Source organism: Pelodiscus sinensis, chromosome 3, assembly GCF_049634645.1.
Source record: "Pelodiscus sinensis isolate JC-2024 chromosome 3, ASM4963464v1, whole genome shotgun sequence".
NCBI lineage: Eukaryota > Metazoa > Chordata > Testudines > Trionychidae > Pelodiscus > Pelodiscus sinensis.
In genome coordinates, this window is record NC_134713.1 from 17,372,383 (window position 1) to 17,395,069 (window position 22,687).

Sequence of the window (22,687 nt, forward strand, 5' to 3'; positions counted from 1 at the left end):
GTAAAATATGTACTAAGGTCTGATGCAAATGAATAATAGCATTTCCAAATAAAACTAAAACATCTGGGCTAGATTCACAAAAAAGACTTAGGTACCCAATTGCTACTTTAGGTGCCTAAATCCCAGAATTAAACCTTTCTGAGATTCACAGAAACCCCATTTAGCTGCCACCTAACCCTGCAAGCACCTAAACTTACTCATTGTCTCCATATTTGCAGGAAAAATTATCTGTGCTCTTATTTTTCTGCCTCCTTCCAAGTGTATTACAACCACACACCACATGATCATAGAATCATAGAATCATAGGACTGGAAGGGACCTTGAGAGGTCATCGAGTCCAGCCCCCCGCCCTCAAGGCAGGACCAAGCTCCGTCTACACCATCCCTGACAGATGTCTATCTAACCTGTTCTTAAATATCTCCAGAGAGGGAGATTCCACCACCTCCCTTGGCAATTTATTCCAATATTTGACCACCCTGACAGGAATTTTTTCCTAATGTCCAATCTAAACCTCCCTTGCTGCACTTTAAGCCCATTACTCCTTGTCCTGTCGTCAGAAACCAAGAGGAACAAATTTTCTCCTTCCTCCTTGTGACACCCTTTTAGATATTTGAAAACCGCTATCATGTCCCCCCCTTAATCTTCTTTTTTCCAAACTAAACAAGCCCAGTTCATGAAGCCTGGCTTCATAGGTCATGTTCTCTAGACCTTTAATCATTCTTGTCGCTCTTCTCTGTACCCTTTCCAATTTCTCCACATCTTTCTTGAAATGTGGCGCCCAGAATTGGACACAGTATTCCAGCTGAGGCCTAACTAGTGCAGAGTAGAGCGGCAGAATGACTTCACGAGTTTTGCTTACAACACACCTGTTGATACAACCTAGAATCATATTTGCTTTTTTTGCAACAGCATCACACTGTTGACTCATATTCAACTTGTGGTCCACTATGACCCCTAGATCCCTTTCCGCCATGCTCCTTCCTAGACAGTCGCTTCCCATCTTGTATGTATGGAACTGATTGTTCCTTCCTAAGTGGAGCACTTTGCATTTCTCTTTATTAAACTTCATCCTGTTTACCTCTGACCATTTCTCTAACTTGCTAAGGTCATTTTGAATTATGTCCCTATCCTCCAAAGAAGTTGCAACCCCACCCAGTTTGGTATCATCTGCAAACTTAATAAGCGTACTCTCTATCCCAATATCCACATCACTCTCTATCCCAATATCAGACATCCACCTACACTGTGGGCTAAAGTTGAATTAAGCTATGCTACTTCAGCGATGTCAATTGAGTATCTTAAGTCAAAATAGCTTTTGGCTCTGTCTATACATTGTACTCCTCATAAAATGAGGGTTACCAGGAGTCAGAGTAAGAAGTACTCCAGCTCAACATTATTTTGAAACAATGGCTTGCAGTGTAGACATGTTCTTTGTTATTTCAGAATAACGTTAGTTATTCTGAAATAATGTTGCTCTGTAGACATAGCCTGAGTGATTCACAAACTAGGGATAACCATTCCTTCACCTAATTTACCTATGGGCCCTAATCTCCCTAAGGGTATGTCTATTCTACAGAGTTTTTCTGACAAAACCTGAGTTACATCCACACTACAATCGCATTTTTCCGAAAGTAAATCGAAAGAACAGAAAGGTTTTCCTGGTGTTGGTAATCCTCTTTCTATGAGAAAGAAGCCTTTTTCTGAAAGAGTTTTTTCGGAAAAAGGCATGTGTGGACAAGGAAGAGGGAGTTCTTTTGAAAGAAGAGGAAAGAGGAAAAAGCACAGGTGCCCTGGTGTCCACTCCATCCATAGTAATCACAGCTTAAATGTGAGATAGCATCCATTCAGTGTGGACGCTATCTTTCAAAAAAGTAAATAGCTTTTTTCAATGCGCTTTTGTGTGTGGACGCTCTCTTTCAGAACAAGTTTTTTCAGAAGATCTCTTCCAAAAAAAAGGTTCTTCCAAAAGAAGCCTGCAGTCTAGACATAACCTAAGGCTGTGTCTACATTGGTGTGATCTTGTGCAAAAGCAACTGCTTTTGCGCCAAAACTTGCTGCCTGTCTACATTGGCCGCGAATTCTTGCGCAAGAACATTGACGTTCCAATGTATGAAATCAGTGCTTCTTGTGCAAGAACTCTGAAGCTCCCGCTCAGGACTAAGCCCTCTTGCGCAACTGTTCTTGCGCAAGAGGCCAGTGTAGACAGGCAACATGAATTTCTTGCACAAGAAAGCCCTATGGTTAAAATGGCCATCAGAGCTTTCTTGCGCAAGAGAGCATCAACACTGGCATGGATGCTCTGCGCAAAAGCACATCTCATGTGCAAAGGCACATGCCAGTGTAGACGCTCTCTTCTGGAAGAGTTTTTGCACAAGAAGTCTTCCGCAAAAGAGTTCTTGCGCAAAATCATGCCAGTGTAGACGTAGCCTAAGTGTTCTCAGATGTTGCCTACTGAATTGGGCTCCTATATGTGAGCTTGCCCAAAACTGGAGAGAGAACGCTCTCTCATAACTTTTTAGGCCAGTAGTTAGGATGCTTGCTAGTTTGTGGAAGGACCTCAGTTCAAATTCCCTTTCCATCTCAGTGTGAAAAGGTATTTTAACTAGTCTCTGTCACTTTTCAGATGAGTGTCTTAACCACAGGATTATAAAATTTGCTGATGTGGAAGGGCTTCTTCAGTCTCTTCTGTTTCACTATTGATCAATTCTTTTTTCTTTTAGCAAGGAGCTAGGCCACAGGCCTAGATTCAGAGTCTTCTACCACCACCCTTCTCTGTTAGGTGAGTGTTCTAACCACAAGCCTACAGAGCCATTTTCATATTTATATCTTTCTCTCTTTCCTTCCCTCGAAATGATTCTGTCATGAGACTGAGGGAGTCTAACATCATAATGTGCCATAGCCCAATGGTTAGGGCCTGTACCTAAACAGTAGCAGATCCTTATTCAAGTCACCGCTCCTCATATGGAGGGATAATTTCAGCTGCGGTCTTTCACTTCCCAGCTGAGTATCCTATACTAACAAGATAGATTAAAAGTTATGATGGAAGGTCTCCTTTTCTGGCTTCTTGCTAAAATGGCATAGACCGGTGGTTCTCAAACTTTTTGGGCTCCGGAGCCCTTTACATGCGTAAAAATGTATGCGGAGCCCCAGTGGTCCACTGATTGTATGTGTTGTACCTATCAACATTTCCAGTTTGTTAACCTTGCGGAGCCCCTGGAGGGCTCTGCGGAGCACAGTTTGAGAAACACTGGCATAGGCACTTAATGCCAAGACAGGGTTTTCAGAGGGAGCTGCCTCCTTGCACCAAAGACTTAGGCACATATGTCCAAGAAAGGGATGGGACTTAGTACATAGGCTGCAGCTTGGCATCTACTACCTGGCTTCAGTGAGGAGCTGCCTATGGTGCTCACTTTTGTGAATCCCATTCTGAGGTACTTATCTCTTTCCATTCATTGTTTAGGGAGCGCAGGCACTGAACTCAGGCTTTGTGAATCCCATGCTTTTCTGAGTGCCTAAAAATTTGGTGTGACAATATTCAACATTGCCACACATGCATTTCTTTGTGAATCTAGCCCACGGTGAATGACTCAGATTTGTTATTCTTTGTAACAATCTTCCATAGATAAGAGAACAAATACCTGGTGTGTATAAGAAATGGGAAAAATAAAAATAATCTCATATTCAAAAACCTTGAATGGAAAACACATCAGTCTAACAATAGCTCCAGATATGGAGCTAACTGTTGTGTGAAGGCCATTTTCTTTTGTAGTTGCATCTGTGCATTACAGTCTTTACACAAAAGGATTTCATACATCACATTATGGGAGAAGTTCGGCTGTCTTTATAGTAGGGAGAGATTTGGAAGAGAAAAAAGAGAAAAACAACCACACCAGAACTAAGGCTAGTGTATTTTTGTCCACTCTTTGAAAGGGTCAGTCCCCAGTAACCACTGTGTGGTGCTGATAACTGAGCAGCAGCCACTAGGTGGCAGAAACTACCAAAGTTTGCTCATAGGGAAACACTTGACAATAAACTAGTATTGCTTCAATAGTTTGACCACATAAGCAATTAAATCAGCCTCTCCTACCCTGAACTACAAGTGTGTGTGTGTACGGGGGAACTTTGAAGGTAAATGTGATCACATTTGTACCATTAGAAATGTTTTCAGAAAACTGTTAAAACACGTACTAACATTACAGCATCTTGATTTATGTACACAGTGCAGTTTTACACAGTGCAGTTCTCTTTGAAATGTTTTGTGTGATGCTCTACTCTTTTAGTATCTATATTTTTACAAATTATCTTTATATAATCAGTAACCTACATGTTATTGCACATTTATAAACTCAGCATGTTAGACATGAAAGAGCAGTCAGTGGAAGCCATGACTGTAAAATCATGACAGAGGACAATATCTTCTACTACTACTTAAAATATATATAGCATTTTTCCAGCAATTAATGGCTTCTCATTACATACTGAGCAAGTAAGAAAGTATTGTCCCCATTTTATATATGAGGAAGCAGACAAGGGAGTTATGTGGTTTGTCAATGGACACAGTGGGAGTAACCGGAAGGAATTCTAATAAGGAGGACTGTTATTCAGACTATTCTGTTTTACCTTTAGAGCTTGTTTATGTGCACAAATTATATTGCTTTAACTATATTGGTATAGTACAAATCCCACCCCCTATGTGCAGGCAGTTATATTGGTATAAAGATGCTTTATACTGGTCCCATATAGCTAGTTCCATATGGGAAGAAGAATAACTATACGGCTGTGTCTAGACTGGCAAGTTTTTCCGCAAAATCAGATGATTTTGCGGAAAAACTTGCCAGCTGTCTACACTGGCCATTTGAATTTCTGCAAGAACACAGACGATCTCATGTAAGATGCTCCCTGTGCTGCTCCCATTCGGGCAAAAGCCCTCTTGCGCAAATCATTTGCGCAAGAGGGCCAGTGTAAACAGCACAGTACTGTTTTCCGCAAAAAAGCCCGGATCGCGAAAATGGCGATCGGGGCTTTTTTACGGAAAACCACGTCTAGATTGGCCACGGACGCTTTTCCGCAAAAAGTGCTTTTGCGGAAAAGCATCCTGCCAATCTAGACGTGCTTTTCCGAAAATAATTTTAACGGAAAACTTTTCCGTTAAAAGCATTTTCGGAAAATCATGCCAGTGTAGACGTAGCCTCCCAGTATAAGTCACCTCAGTGCTGGTATAATTCCATCCAGTGACGGATTTTTATCATTATAACTATTTTTAGTTTAAAAACTTCATACCCCTAAACCCAAATAGTTACACTGTTAATACTTTTAAGTATACACTAACCTAATATTTGTGAAAGAAAAATCAAGGGAGTGCACACACAATGTAACTGCCATTTTAAAGGTTAAATGATATGTTTTAATGGTAAATCAATTTAGTGCATGCATTCATGGTGGATGACCTAACAAAATTGTGAGTGATGGAATCATATAAACTAAGAGATGGGAAAAGACCTGTTAAAAATTATCCAGACTGTGTAATGAGGAGACAGACTAGATGATCTAGTACAGTGGTCTCCAACCTTTTTAAGCACAAGATTACTTTTTGAATTTAAGTCAGTACAGGATCTACCTCAAACCCAAATACCTCTGCCCTGTTCCTTTGCTGAGGCCCTACCACTGCGCCACCCCTTTGTGGAGACCCCATTCTCCTCACTCTGTCCTCCTCCCATATACCCCATCTGCCTCTGTCTCCCCCACCCTGCACAACAAGCAGGAGGCTCCTAGGGGGCAGCTCTGAGGCAGGAGCAGCAGGGCAGTGGGAGGAGGGACAGCTGAAATACTGGTACCTGACAGCCTACCAGTCAAACCAGTCAGGATCACCTGTCAGAGTCTCCAAGATCTACTTGTAGATCCTGATCTACTGGTTGGTGACAACTGATCTAATAGGTCTTTAGCATCTCCCATTTCTGTGATCCACATCAGTTAACCAAAGTATAGTCTTAAATCTGCGAGCTGGTCCATGTGAAAAAAAACCCTTATACTCACACAGAGACTCACAGGTACCAATGCTGGGGAGGGCCTGCCTCAGTAGATTTGCTTGGACATTAAAGGCCTTAATTTATGTTCTATTAAACCTATTCCAAAGAGTTCACCTGTATGACTTTTGCAGATTGAAAGAGCAATTTTAGTTAAACTTTTCCAAAGAAACTCTGGATTGGGAATTGTCTTCATATATGTTCATATGAGGTCAGATCAATAAAGGGACTTAGCCTATGCTCTAATTTTACACATCTACTTACTCCCTGTTTTAGGTAACAATGAAATCTGCAAAAACCGCACAGTGAGCTCTGACCTCTGGCCGAATGTTTATGAGGGAAACTTCTTTCTCCTCCCACCCTCATCACCACTTTGCATGGAGTTACGAGCCTGTGTCAATCATCCTCTCAAGAAATGGTTTAGATGCATAAGCCATCTGACTCCAGAAGAGGGTTCACAAGCTGAGATAGGTGCCTCCTTGCAGTCCAGACTTAGGTGCTTAACTACCTGAGGGGACTTAGGACACACACCTCTCATCAGCATTTATCATTGTTTTGTTTAGGCAGAATCACACCTGGTGTACTAACTATTGTATATCCTACTCTTAGGCACTTAGCGTTCCCCATGCCTTATATAAGGAGCCTAGGCAACTAATTTAGACTTTGGGGCTCTCGTCGTTCCAGTGATTTTCTAGGAACCTAAAAGTTAGATATTGTAACGATTAATCTCTTTGTGGATCCAGGACATGGTACCTAATGTTATGGGACACCAATTTTACTGGGCTTTCTGGATGTAATATTAACATAACAGAAAATACATTGGAACTAGAACAGACTGTTTGATTAACTCTCCATCTCAAAGCTAAGGCCTCCTGTCCCTAATGAACTGGGGGGGAGGGAGAGGCGGGGCTGAAAAATCTTAGCTGCCATTGAAATCAGTGGTCAGCCCCTTTGAAAATCAGACCATAAAAGCCTTGGTTTAACCCAGACCTGTGTGTGGCTCCAGAATTAATCATTATATCCATCTTGTTTAATGTTTCACCTTTTTTCTGTTTACAAACAGAACAAATGACCTAGAACTGCTTTTTGGACATTTGTCATTGGCCATTTCTGTGAAAAGTGAAATTGCAATGCAAACAAAGGCAATGGTCATACGATGTCTTCTTGCTTTTTTGTACTAGCAGCAGAGCTAACGGATGTGCACTGTATTTCTTCAGATATATGTGGCATTTAGCTCCAGTTTTATAAATGTACATGATTCAATTCTGATTTCAGATAGAGAGTATCTATGGGATCTCTGTCAAGTTATCAGAAGAGAATTGCACTCATCAGTTGTCCATTGGTCTTGAAATATGTTTTTAAATGTTCTCTTATAGCTACAGCTTGAACCTCTTTAGCCCAGCACCCTAAGGACCTGAGGGTATGTCTACACTAGCCACCCTAGTTCGGACTAGGGTGGCTAATATAGTCATTCGAACTTGCAAATGAAGCCCGGGATTTAAATATCCCGGGCTTCGTTTGCATGTTCCTGGGCGTCGCCATTTTTAAATGCCCGGTAGTTCGGACTCCCTGCCCGTGGCTACACGCGACACGGGCTAGGTAGTTCGAACTAACGCCCCTAATTCGGACTACCATTACTCCTCCTGCAATGAGTGTAGCCGCGGGCAGGGAGTCCAAACTACCGGGCATTTAAAAATGGCGGCGCCCGGGAACATGCAAACGAAGCCCGGGATATTTAAATCCCGGGCTTCATTTGCAAGTTCGAATGACAACATTAGCCACCCTAGTCTGAACTATGTGTAGACATACCCTGACTGATGCCAAACTAGGGAATTTGCCAAACCATGGGAAGTCAATATTGTCTAGCACCATTACCAACACTTCCACTGCTTACTGGGATCTTAGAAGACATTTAGGGATAAATTATAGCTACATAACAACATAGAACTCTGTGTGCCAAAACTGGTGGCTGTAAACAAACTTTACAGGACTGTGGGAAATTTGGCCACACCCATGATAAGTAGACATCTGGCTAACTAAAATCATGCCAGATCACAGATGTTGCTAGATCAGAGTGCTGGTCTAGAGAGGTTCAACCTGTAGTGATTTTTTTAAAATTGCTCTCTGGTAAACCTTGGGCCAGGGGTGGGCAAAAGGGCCTCCGTGGGCCAGATCTGGATTGCCAAGTGGGCTGATCCGGCCTGCAGAGGCCCTGCCACTCCCCCACCCACAGGCCAATTGGGGTCTCAGGCCAGGGGGCGGGGAGCGTACGATACTTCCTCCCACCCCGTGAGGAGCACACTGCACTTCAAAATGCTACACGCCCCTCACAGGGCGGGAGAAAACATCACCTGCTCCTCCACCCACAAGCCTTGATTGGTTTGGGGGCGGGAGGAGCATGCAAAGTTTCCTTCGTCCTCCCCCCTTCCCTCCCTGCAAGAAGCGCACGGCACTTCATAGTGCCGTACACTTGCGCAGGGCAAGGAAAGCTTTGCGCAGCTCCACAGGCCCCAGGCCCTGATTGGCCTGGGGGCGGGAGGAGCATGTGAAGCCCCCTCCCGCCCTATGAGCAGTGTGTAGCACTTTGAATCAGGGCCTGGGGGTGGGAGAGCTGTGCAAAACTTCCTTCGCCCTGCCCTGGCCCTGCGGGGTCACGCAGTACTTCATAGTGCCACGTGCTTCTCACAGGGTGGGAGGAGGCTTCGAGCAGTCCCCCGCCCCCAGGCCCTGATTGGAGCACACAGCAGGGCACAGTGGCTGCCTAGTGGGAAGGCAGGGCAAAGGGGCTCCCCCACTCCCAGACTAATCGTGGTCTGTGGGTGGGGTAGCCCAGAAGCATCCTGATCCCGTCCCTTCCAGGTGGCCCGGGGACACTGCAAAAACCCCTACCTTGGACAGTTTTTTTTTAAACAGCATAAATCTAAAATTATGTCTACACTGCATTCCTAATAGGACAGACATTATATTACAGCACAACAGTAAAAGCATGATTCAGCAGTTTTAATTGCCTGCAGGGTATTGATCTATCTTGGACTGATGTGTTTTCATCAGATATATTAAAGGGAAAATGTCATTAGTGAATATCTGAAATCAGTGGTAAAACTTCCATTATCTTCAATGGGGACAGAATTTCATCCCATATATATTTAAAAATATATATGTATTACTAATATTGTTTGTGGAAAATAAAAATGGAAAGATTTTCAAAATGTGACAGGCTTTTCATAATTTGTGTTGTGGATTAATTTTTTTTTTACTTCTGTTGGCGCAACAGATAATAATAATGAATTAGTAATTTTTTTATTAAGGCCCTGATTAAAGCAATCATCTATGTACAGATGAACCTCTGGCTATGTCTATACTGCAGAGTTATTTTGGGATACCAGAGGTATCCCAGAAAAACTCTGCTGCGTCCAGGGAATGCGTCTGCTCTTCCAAATTTTTTTCGGAAGAGCAGATGCACTTTTTTTGGCATCCCTATAAACCTCATTTTATGAGGAAGAAGGGATGTTTCAAAAAAGTGGGGTTTTTCTGACATTTGGCCCAGTGTAGATGGGCCAAATGTTGGAAAAGTCTCTTCTGAAAAAAGAAGCAGAAAAAGCTACAGAAATTGAGGTTCGCAATTTGCGTAGCTTTTTCCAGAAGAACAGTGCAGTGTAGACATAGCCTCTGTGCCTGTGCAGAGCCAATTTGAAATTAGTCAATCATGCATAATTAATTGCAGGATTGTGGCCTATAAGATTCCAAGGATGCGGAGAATACTACCAAGAGAGAGTATACTCAGCTGTAAGTAAATATTTGGAGTCATTGCTATTTGATCCCAGACCTTGGCTATATTCAGGAAATTATGTGAATAATACCTCCTTGTCCTGACTTCTTGCTAAGCTAATTTCCCAGTATCCAATTTGTTGTCTAAATTTCCCCATTTCTGTCTTGCAAAGTAGTGGTATTTCTGGGCAGATACTTCATATACTTTACTATTGCTAGCAATCTAAGGCTACGTCTAGACTACAAAGGTAAGTCAGAAAAAATATGCAAATTATGAACTGCATTTTGCATATCTTTTTCCGCTTTTCTATCAAAAGAAGCATTTCCGAAATTTGGTGCGTCTATATGACGCCAAATTTAGGAAAAACCTACTCTTTCGATACATTCATTCTTCCTTGTAGAACAAGGTTTACAGGAATGGCGAAAGAGCGCTTCCACTTTTCTCAGGTTTTTTTTGATACCTCCAGTATCCCGGAAAAGTGCTGCAGTGTAGATGCAGCCTCAGTCATATAAACTACACTTTGCTCTTGTATATACTAGGGTTTTAGCCACCATAAGAACATAAGAACATAAGAACGGCCGTACTGGGTCAGACCAAAGGTCCATCTAGCCCAGTAGCCTGTCTACCGACAGTGGCCAGCACCAGGTGCCCCAGAGAGGGTGGACCGAAGACAATGATCAAGCGATTTGTCTCCTGCCATCTCTCTCCAGCCTCTGACAGACAGAGGCCAAGGACACCATTTTATCTCCTGGCTAATAGCCTTTTATGGACCTAACCTCCATGAAATTATCTAGCTTCTCTTTAAACTCTATTATAGTCCTAGCCTTCACAGCCTCCTCTGGCAAGGAGTTCCACAAGTTGACTACACGCTGTGTGAAGAACTTTCTTTTATTAGTTTTAAACCTGCTACCCATTAATTTCATTTGGTGTCCTCTAGTTCTTCTATTATGGGAACTAATAAATAACTTTTCTTTATCGGCCCTCTCCACACCACTCATGATTTTATATACCTCTATCATATCCCCCCTCAGTCTCCTCTTTTCTAAACTGAAAAGTCCCAGTCGCTTTAACCTCTCCTCATATGGGACCCGTTCCAAACCCCTAATCATTTTAGTTGCCCTTTTCTGAACCCTTTCCAAGGCCAAAATATCTTTTTTGAGGTGAGGAGACCACATCTGTACACAGTATTCAAGATGTGGGCGTACCATAGTTTTATACTGGGGCAGTAAGATATTCTGGGTCTTATTTTCTACCCCTTTCCTAATAATTCCTAGCATCCTATTTGCCTTTTTGACCACTGCTGCACACTGTGTGGAAGTTTTCAGAGAACTGTCCACGATAACTCCAAGATCTCTTTCCTGATTTGTCGTAGCCAAATTAGCCTCCATCATACTGTACGTATAGTTGGGGTTATTTTTCCTGATGTGCATTACTTTACACTTATCCACATTAAATTTCATTTGCCATTTTGTTGCCCAATCACTCAGTTTGGTGAGATCTTTTTGGAGTCCCTCACAGTCTGCTTCTGTCTTGACTATCCTAAACAGTTGTGTATCATCTGCAAACTTTACTACCTCACTGCTTACCCCTTTTTCCAGTTCAACTACATCAGGGAAAAACCCTAGTACCTATACAATTTACACTGAGGCAGCATGAGTTTTACAGAGTATAGTTTGTCTTGGTTTCAAACAGCTATAATTACAAATATGGCTAAAACCTCAGTGTAGACAAGGCTCCATGTTGTATGGTGCTGGGTGTCATATAAATTCCTGTAATTGTTTTCTTCTCTGCATATCAGTCTACATAGCAACAGGTAAGGTTTTCTATTGAAGATTCACATGGTATCATTGGATAGTCTTAACAAAATGCTTGACTTATATGTTGAAAATAGATTCCAAAGTCTGAGAGATCTAACCATCTTGAAAGACAACACTTCTGAAGAGCAATCCTCAAGGTGCTCTGTACAGCTCTTTACTTTAGTTTAGTGAGGTGACTAACTCACTGTGGGAACACACATTAACTCATGTTTTATGTAATGCACAATCTCACCTTGACATCTTTCCAACTCTGCTGAGACTGGAATTTAGGATAATCAGTATACTGTTTGGTAATAATGTGACCTGCTAGCTTTACATATCTACAACAAACAAACCAGAGTGGATGATTAAGTCAGTAAGAGAAGCTTTTCTTATAAAACTTATCTGCATGGTTCTATGGAGAACGTTCATTCCTCTCCATCTTATGCAGCAACAATACAATAACATTAATAAGATATGCTGCTGAAATATATAACTTTGCAGATGTTCTGTCAAACAATAAAATAGCTTTATATTAATGGATCATATTTGCACATGTAATGCTCATATATACATGTTGAAGAAAATCAGTTTTTGTTCAAAATGAAAATGTAGGCCAAAATTTACATAAAAAGAAATTTACAAACGAGACTGCATTTTTAAGTGAAGTTAAACCTTCTTTGACAACTCCAGCTTAGAAGGAGTGGAGTTGGGGGGACAACTGCATCGAGAAAAATGTTGTAAACACTGAAAATTATAATTAAAAAAAAGATACCTGACTTGAAAGTGCCCTCCAATTCTACCTACATCTGTTCTACATTTAGGTCTAGATATGTAACTGTTTGACTAAACATGTATAATACCATTTACCCTAAGAATAATTTTTATGAGACCAGTAATTCACTCTTTGCACATAACTTCTGATTATGAGCATAATACACTGAAATTTGGTATATCCTAGCAAACTATAGAATTATATGTTTCAGAGGTGTAGCCATGTTAGTCTGTAACTGAAAAAACTTAAAAAACAACCTTAGAGACTAACCAAAAATGTAGAATTATATACTTGATTTGGCTCATATGTAACCTAAATCCTTAGGATATTTGCATAATTTATATATTTTTATTACTTTACATTATCACAATAATTTTAAGAGTTAAATTTTAGATCCTAAAGGGCATTTAGGCTCCTAAACCATCCATTGAAATCAACTGATGTGGGCCTTTGTGAATATTCAAGCAGGCTTAAGGTCAGGAAAGCTGCCTATATTTTAATAATGAGCTTCACATGTATTTTCTATTTATAATCTGATAAATATTGTTTTCTTCGTACTTACCAGCACCCAAAGGATCCCAGTCCTGGGGGAGGGGGGGAGAGTAGTGGACTGGAGTCACGGTGGTCCCTGCTTTCAGCATCTTGCCTATAGGACAGCGACTGGCTTCCCCCCTCCCCTCCCAGAGCCCACTCCCTGTCCCACCCCAGCCAGGGCCGCTCCCCGCCCTCCCCAGACCAGACAGCTCCTCCCAGCTCCCTTCCCCTGCCAGTCAAGACGGCTCCCAAGCACCCCGCCCCACCACAGGGAAGCTCCCAAGTCCCCAGCCACACCTTCTGCAGCTGGGAACAATGCTGGCTCCGGTTTGCCTAGTTTCCTGGCCAGGCCTCAAGGGGCAGGAGAACAGCCCAGCCCTCCACCATCCCTGGGCTGATCACACTGGGGCAGACCTCTGCCTGTGGAACAGGGACCCCCGAACCTCAGCTCTAGCGTAACAAGGTTTATTTATTTTAACAATCACTCCCACATGGCAGCCAGACGCTGCTCCAAACAGGGAATTAGTTAGCAGCCCATGGGCCAAGTGTGGAATGGAGGCTGCACCTCACTAGGAGTGGAGGGAGTCCAGCTAGCAGGTCTGGGCAGGTTGGCCAGGATCCAGCCCGCTGGCAGCTGGATGATGGATTACAATGGCCCCACGGAACTCTCCAACAGGTGTGAGTACACAGCACACGTGGACAACATGAAGTGGGGGCAGAACAGCAGGGACATGGCCATGACAGCAGTGGGTCCTTCATGGGCAAGATGGTGGCCAGGTGTGCTTTTGCCCCCCGAGCCAAGCCAACCTGAGTGTATATATATCGTCACAACGGGACAGATTATGCTAGTATTAAATAAATGTAGGGGTATACTGAGGCTAAAAGTGAGCAGCTACACTTCAAAATTTGTCCCATGTGTTACCTAATTTTAAATAGAGGTGGTGAAGTCCTCGCTCACTGAAGTTAACAGGATTATTACCGTTAACTTCAGTGGATCCAGGATATCATATGGCAAATTAGCCCATATAATGTGACAGGGTTGAACAGAGAGAAGGCAATTCTCTGCAACTATCCCCAGACTAAAGACACTACTCCCAAGGGCTCCAGTATTCACTGAGTGCAGAAACCAAGGACATTGACTTAATTCTCCCATATATAAAAGATGCTCTGCAACTTTCCCAGATCTTTCAAAAGAAGTTAGCTCTGTCATGTCTGATGTAAGAGAGGAAAGGTTACTAAAACTAGAAAGTACACAGTCTCCTCTATCTCTACAAAGGGTATATGTCAACGTCAGACTACATTGGAAGTACAACTAGTTTCTCTTCCTGCAAAACAGAATACATTGGCAGTTCATCATACAGACTGGTGCAGCAACTTTGCATCCTAACTCATATAAGAGACAGCAAAGGGTGCAAAATTCATCCAAAACAGTCATTGAAGGGCATGTTAGCAATTTTTCTTTTCTATGATATGCTCTGTGTCAGGCTGATCTTTCAGCTGAATGGGTCAGTGTGCTCTGGAGTTAGGTATTATCTACTGAACTGAACCCTAACATGTTTGCTCTGAATATTTTTGAACAATTACACAATAGTCAATACCTTTTAAAATATATGCATTAACCATTTGTAACCATAAGCTATATTTTATCTTTTTAATGATTCAAGAAATTTATGCAGTATAAGTTAACCTGAATGTTGCATCATTTAAGAGACAAGCTGCCTTGAGTTACCTCAAGCAAACTGCCCTAAGACTTGAAAGCTAGAATTAGTTAAAAAATTTTCATTCAAACATTTTTTTTAATTAAAAAAGTGTCTTGAACAAAGTGAAATTTTATTTTTGGTCAACATTCTGGATTTTTTACTAAGAAATCCTGAACAATTCAGTTCGTGATAAAAAGTTGTGGAGGATGATAAAACATTTTTTAATTTTGAAAATTGAAAATGTTTATCAAAACCAAACAAAACAAAAACACTGCTTTTGCATGAAATAAATGAGCTTTCAAAACCTAAAAAAAATGGGGTTGGGGATTCTTCCTCCCACTGAAAAAATGAACATACAGTGGTAGGAAATTTCAGGAAAGAAGCTTTAAATTTCCCATAGGTATATTTTTACTAGACTCAGAAAGTGTGCAATTTTAGGCTTTGTTTAGAACTGTGTCATGATTTATGTTTCTCCAATAAGTTTTCTAACCTTGGTGTGCCTCATTTTTACTTGTGTGTGATATGTAGATAATAATATCTATCTCCAGGAAACTTTGAGGATTATATTATTAATGTTGATGAAATGTATTAGTTTTCCTACATGGAGGCTCATATGGGCTTTATTCAGACAAAACTCAGATTGCTATGAATAAATATTTTATTTGTATTAAGACTGATTTTAAAAAAAAAACTTCAGGAAATCAGGTAATTTATGGACAAAGTAGCATTTCTATTATTTATTCACTCTGACCAGAAAATGTTGCAAGCTTTGACATCTCTGGTTAAATTCTAAATACAAAATGAAATGTGGAAAGTGTCTTTTGTAACATCTGTATGAACAACTGAACCTCAATATTTCATTCACTAGCAAAGATACCATGGTATCATCATAGCACTCCAGTACCTATGGGTATGTCTACACTACCACCCTAGTTCGAACTAGGGTGGTTAATGTAGGCAACCGGAGTTGCAAATGAAGCCCGGGATTTGAATTTCCCGGGCTTCATTTGCATATTGCCGGGCACCGCCATTTTTAAATGTCCACTAGTTCGGACTCCGTGCCCGCAGCTACACGCGGCACGAACTAGGTAGTTCAGATTAGGCTTCCTATTCCGAACTACCGGTACACCTCATTCCACGAGGAGTAACGGTAGTTCAGAATAGGAAGCCTAATCCGAACTACCTAGTTCATGCCGCGTGTAGCTGCGGGCACGGAGTCCGAACTAGCGGACATTTAAAAATGGTGGCTCCCGGCAATATGCAAATGAAGCCCAGGAAATTCAAATCCCGGGCTTCATTTGCAACTCAGGTTGCCTAGATTAACCACCCTAGTTTGAACTAGAGTAATAGTGTAGACATACCCTATGGGTGTGTCTAGACTACCTAGTTTTGTCGACAAAAGTGGACTTTTGTCGACAAAACTATACCGTCTACACTACCGCTGAGTTCTGTCAACATAACGTCGACAGAACTCAGCAGTTTTGTCGACGCTGGTATACCTCATTTTTCGAGGCATAACACCTTCTGTCGACAGAACTCTGTTGACAGAAGGTGTTATTGCCTGTAACATTGCGTCCAGACTACAGAGTTCTGTCGACAAAGCAGCTTGCTTTGTCGACAGAACTCAATGTGTCTGGACGCTCTTTGTCAACGGAAGTTTTGTTGACAGTATCTGTCGACAAAACTTCCGTCGACAAAACGCGGTAGTCTAGACGTACCCTTAGATACCTGATATCCTCATAGTAGCTAGGAACTTAATACATAGTTGTAGTTGAAAAATTCTTGTTGTACTTTGCTATCACTCTTACTCTTGCGGATCAAACTAAATAAGGGTATGTCTACACTACAAAGTTAGTTCGAACTAACGGACGTTAGTTCGAACTAACTTTAATAGGTGCTACACTAGCGCTCCGCTAGTTCGAATTTGAATCGAACTAGCGGAGCGCTTAGTTCGAACTAGGTAAACCTCATTTTACGAGGACTAACGCCTAGTTCGAACTAGCTAGTTCGAACTAAGGGCTGTGTAGCCCTTTAGTTCGAACTAGTGGGAGGCTAGCCCTCCCCAGGTTTCCCTGGTGGCCACTCTGGCCAACACCAGGGAAACTCGTCTGCCCCCCTCCCGGCCCCGGACCCCTTAAAGGGGCACGGGCTGGCTACGGTGCCCGTGCCAGGTGCAAGCCTGCCAGCACCCAGCCAGCAGACCCTGCACCTGGCACGGCACAGAGCCACCCACCCGATGTCCCCCAGCCCACCCCCTCTTCCCGGGACCAGGCTGGCGGCTCCCAGGTGCTTGCCCTGGACCGCAAGAGGCGGGCACCTTCCTGGGCTAGTGCGGACATCGTGGACCTCGTCCACGATCTCCGCACTAGGCACAGGAAAGTGGCCGTCTAGGGCAGGAGAGCTGCCAGTCAGCCACCCAGGAGCAGGTGTGCATGAAAATCAAGGGGGTCCACTGAGACCCCCGACCCTGAGCCCTGAGCTTAGAATGGTCGTACTGGGTCAGACCAAAGGTCCATCTATCCCAGTAGCCTGTCTGCTGACAGCGGCCAACCCTAGGGACCCTGGAGGGGATGGACGGAAGACAGTGACCAAGCCATTTGTCTCGTGCCATCCCTCTCCAGCCTTCCACAAACTTTGGGCAGGGACACCACTCCTAACCCCTGGCTAAGACTACTCAATGGACCCAACCTCCATGACTTGATCTCACTTCCCTTTAAACTCTGTTCTAGTTGTAGCCTTCACAGCCTCCTGCAGCAAGGAGTTCCACAGGTTAACTATTTGCTTTGTCAAGAAGAACAACTGTCTCTTACTAGTTTCAAGCCTGCTACCCATTCCTTTCCTTTGGTGTCCTCTAGTCCTTCTTTATGGGAACTCAGGAAGAACTTTTCTGAATGCACCCTCTCCACCCAACCCCTGCTTTTAGAGACCTCTAGCCTGTCCCCCCTCCGTCTCCTCTTTTCTAAGCTGAACAGTCCCAGTCTCTGTAGCCTTTCTTCGTCTGGGACCTGTTCCCAACCCCTGATCATGTTAGTTGCCCTCCCCTCTCCCAGCCTTTCTCTTCCCCTCTCCCACCTCCTTTTCCCAGTCTCCCCCAGTTTTGTTCAATAAAGACAGAGTCAATGTTGGAAGAAACGTTATCTTTATTTTGTACATCAATAAGAAGGGGGGCTAGGGAAGGGTAAGTGGAAGGAGGTGAGGGAGGAATGGGGTACGAGCCCCCGATGGGGAGGACTTGGCTGGCTCTGCGGGCTTCTGGGGGTGGAAGCTCTCCTGCAGCCCCCCAATTACTCCCTCTCCCCAGATGGCAGCCTGCGGCAAGTGCAGCCGGGCTGATGGCCGAGTGGTGTGATGTGCCCAGTGTGAGCACTCAGGGCACTCCAAGCCAGAACTTCTTTGCAAGCGGGGCACCCCTTAGAACTGTCTGTCCGGGGTGGGGGTCGGGTCCCTTTAAGCGCAGCCCTCGGCTAGCCTGAGACAGCATCTCCATGCTCTAAGTCCTCCTTTTATGCCCTGCCGGCACTGCTTCCGGCCATCCTTAAGCCCTGTTCAGAGTCCACTCAATGTGGACTTGCTAGTTCGAACTAGCAAAATGCTAGTTCGAACTAGTTTTTAGTTCTAGATCCGTTAGTTCGAACTAGCTTAGTTCGAATTAACTAATTCGAACTAAGTTAGTTCGAACTAGCGCTGTAGTGTAGACGTACCCTAATTGATTCCCACATGAATAGATGACAAAATCATGCTAATCTTATATGTCCTTCCAAAGATACTTTGGTGGAAACCATTTAGTACAAATGTTTTCCATTAATTTCATGCCATGTCAAATATGCTTACTTCTGTTGAAAACTACTGTTGTAATTAGATGTTGGTTATAATTAGAAAGTTTGGGATCCAGGTTGAAATCTTAATCAGGAACAGAGACTGGGTCAAACTGAATAAGCTCAGCTCTTCTCTTAGGGTACGTCTACACTGCACGGCTATTTCAGAATACTTATTTTGAAATAGCACATCTATACTTCAGGGAAGCCTCAAAATTAGTCCAGGAAAGGCTTCCCTATCTCAGTTTAGAGCCACAAGAGGCACTGGGGATGAATAACTTAGACTGGCCCTGGTGAGGGGCTATTTTGAAATAGTAGCAGTGGAGCATCCACACACCCCTTATTTCGAAATAGCTCTTTTGGAATAGGCGTTATTCCTCGTAGAATGAGGTTTACAGATTTCAGAATAAGCCACCCATTATTTCAAAATTATTTCAAAATAACTGAATGGCTGTGTAGATGCTCACATTGTTGTTTCAAAATAACACTAGTTAGCTCGAAATAACGGTGCAGTGTAGATGCGCCCTTAGTCATCTCAGCACTAAAGGGTTCAATTTTTATGAATAGTGAAACTTGAGATAAACTTCTTCCATCTTGAATGGAGGCGGTCAGCACTTTCTGTGTTATTTCAGCACCATCAAAACCAGAAAATTATTCCTTTTGGTTCTCTATCCAATTCAAAGTCATGGGATCAGGTTTGAATAAAAGGAATTAAATCCAAGTCTTAATAATTCTTCCAGACCCAATATTTGGAAAATGGTTAACATTCTGGCATCTATAATTGCAACCAATTAAGAAAAACATCAGTACAAAAGATTAAGATTTTTGTAACCATTTTGAAAGAAATGAGATTATTTACCTGTTTCTTTGTTTTATTTTAAACCCTATAAGGAAATGATGCAACTTAATGTGTGCCAATTAAGTTGTTTGTTTGTTCAGATGGACTGAGGCCAAATTTCAAGAGCAATTTAATGCCTGATAGCTAAAATAATGACCTGGGAAATTGGCTTAGCAAACAACATAGCAACTTGGGAGGCAAGGGTGAAATGATAATTTCAAGAAAAGAAATTTAAGGGATTCACAAGCTTCACAAACAAGCCCAGAGAATGTAGGTTAGAAGTTAATGATACTAGTGCATGAAATCTTCCCTCAGGATCAATATAGCCAGTCATGCCAATTTTTGTGAGTGCAATCAAAAAACAACTGTAGATTTTATTACATGATAGAGCAAAATGAATAAATACATAAAGAAATGTATAATAGGTCAGTAAAACTAGTGAGGCTGTCGCTTTATTTAAATAAAAATCCTGTGTCCAGCATAAGTAGCTTTAGGTTGAATTCTGCCACCCTTATTTCTTAAACAATATGGTGCTTAGTTATTATACATAGACGCAGATAGGCCAAGTCAAAGGAAGCATTGGGACTAGAAGGCAGTATTGGGACTGTCTCCTTTCGGTGAGACTCCTTGCTGAGTTAGACGCTACTGTGTGTGAGTACATTTGGAAAAATCACGCATGCCATATATGATTTCCTGTGCATTGCATAGGCCAACTAAATATGTTTGTTTTAAAAAGTAACATCCCCCTGGTTTATAGAACTACTGTGATAAACACAAAGTGTATGTCTACACTAAATAGGAAGATCGAAGCTGCTGCTGTCGATCCTCCAGGATTTGAATTAGTGGTCTAGTTAAGATAGGTAATTCAAATTGAGAGGTGCACTTTGGTCAATGCCGGTAACCTAGCTTTCATGAGGAGTAAGGGAAGGCAAAGGAAAAGTGTTCTTCCTTCAACTTCCTGCAGTGTAGACAGCATCAAAAGCCAAGTTAAGCTACTTTGACTTCAGCTACGCATTTAACGTAGCTGAAGGGCTACGTCTACACTGGCCCCTTCTTCGGAAGGGGCGTGCTAATTTTGAAAGTTGGAATAGGGAAATCCGCGGGGGATTTAAATATCCCCCGCGGGATTTAAATAAACATGGCCGCCGCTTTTTTTCCGGCTTTTCCCAAAGCCGGAAAAAAGCGTCTAGACTGGCCCGATCCTCCGGAATAAAGCCGTATTCCGGAGGATCTCTTATGCCTACTTTGAAGTAGGGCTTTATTCCGGAGGATTGGGCCAGTCTAGATGCTTTTTTCTGGCTTTTCCCAAAGCCGGAAAAAAAGCGGCGGCCATGTTTATTTAAATCCCGCGGGGGATATTTAAATCCCCCGCGGATTTCCCTATTCCCACTTTAAAAATTAGCATGCCCCTTCCGAAGAAGGGGCCAGTGTAGACGTAGCCAAGTTGTATTTCTTATTTTGACTTTGTCCTGCAGTGTAGATGTACCTTTTAAAATCATATTACTGTATACAGAGGTGGTCAAACTGCATAGTGTTCAACATGGAGGAAACTTGTTTATCTTCAGTGGTGGTCCCTATCATAATCTAAAAAAGAGAGAGTAAGGACCGACAAAGAATGAGTGGGGATGAAATGCATATATTTATATGACAGCTATCAGTCCAAACAAATACTTATCAGTGACCAGGAACACACAAGCAACTTCCTATAGATTAGGCTAGAATACTTTGTTATCATGTCAGTTGTTAGGCACCAAAATTTCTGCTGTAAAGCACCTGGTATGTTGCTGTGTTGCAATTAATCTTAATACTATGCTATATTGCTTGGTTTTTAATTCTCCCTGCTTTGAATTCTTGTTTTACTGACAGAAATTCATAGAATCATAAAGAATAGGATTGGGAAAGACCTCACAAGGTCATTGAATCCAACACCCTGCTAAAAACAGGATCATATCCTTGTTGTTGTTCCATATCCATGAGGCTTATTTGCTCTTTGTCCTCCACCTCCTAGGAGAGCCATTCCAAGCCCAGTCTGCTAATAATTCATATTATTTCTATAATGCCATAAGTGTGCAAGTCACCAATTCGTATACACCCTGGGCATAAAATATAGGGTATATACCAAGAAACTTTAAAGTACTGATCTTGCCTCTTATTCACATGAGTATTCCTTACTCACACAAGGGGTCCTACTGAGATAAATGTTCTTGCCTTGATATTAGGAAAATTGTGGATGAAATATGTGGTGAAGAGATGCAACAGAAAATAATATATAGAGAGGGAGAGAGAGCTTGACTTATGCCTTATCAAAAGATCAGGGTAGACATCCAGTTAAGCCCTCAAAATTTGTAATTAAAAATAGGACCTAACTTTGGGTGTCCACATTTGAAAAATTTGTCCAAAGTCAAGTGCTAAAACCCAAGCACAAAAGATAAAGCTTCTGAAAACTATTTTACATAGTAAAATAACCCCCCTCTCAGAGTACGTCTACAATACAGTGCTATTTCAAATTAACTTAATTCGAATTAAGCTAATTCGAAATAACGCATCTATACGCAAAAACTATTTCGAAATGACTGAGTGGACCCTGAACCAAAGTTAAGGCTGGCCGGAACCAGTGCCAGCAAGGCATCAGGTTAGGACTTAATGTGTGGAGCTGCTGCCTGAGGCTAAATGAGCTCCGTGCTTAAAGGGACCCTACCCCCATCCTGGACAGACAGTTCTCAGGGTTCCCCACTTGCTTGTCTAGCTTGATGAGGGACAGCAAAGCAGCCCTGTTTTAGAATGCCCTGAGTGCCCGCACTCAGGAGACCACAGCACTCAGCCACATGGAGCCAGAGCTGCCCCTGGGCACGCCGGTGTGTCTTGTGGGGTCGTTTCCATCAGCCCGGCTGCACTTGCTGCAGGCTGCCATCCAGGGGGTGTTTCGGGGGGGGCTGTCAGATTCCAGGAGGCCCTGAGGGAGAGCGTCCACCCCGAGGAGCCCTCAGAGCCTCCCTGGTCCTCCCCACCGAGGGCTCGTGCCCCATTCCTCCCTCATGTCCTTCCACTTACCCCTCCCTAGCCCCCCTTCCTGATGTCAAAGAAAAGACACGTATGTTCAAAAATAGAAACTGGGTTTATTGAACAAAACTGGGGGGGGGGAATGAACATCTGGGGAGACTGGGAAAAGGAGGTAGAAGAGGGGAAGAGAGAGGGTGGGAGAAGGGAGGGGGAAACCTGGGAGGAGGGAGCTGGAAGAGGGAAGCAAGGGGAAGAAGCGAGAGGGGAAGCTCAGGGCTCAGGGTTGGGGGTCTCGCCAGACCAACTTGACTTTCATGCTAACCTGCTCCTGGGTTCCCATGTGGAGTTTGGTGGCCAGGCTGGCAGCTATCCTGCCACAGACGGCCGCATTCCTCCGTCTAGTGCAGAGATCATGGACGTTGGGAGCACCCCCCCCC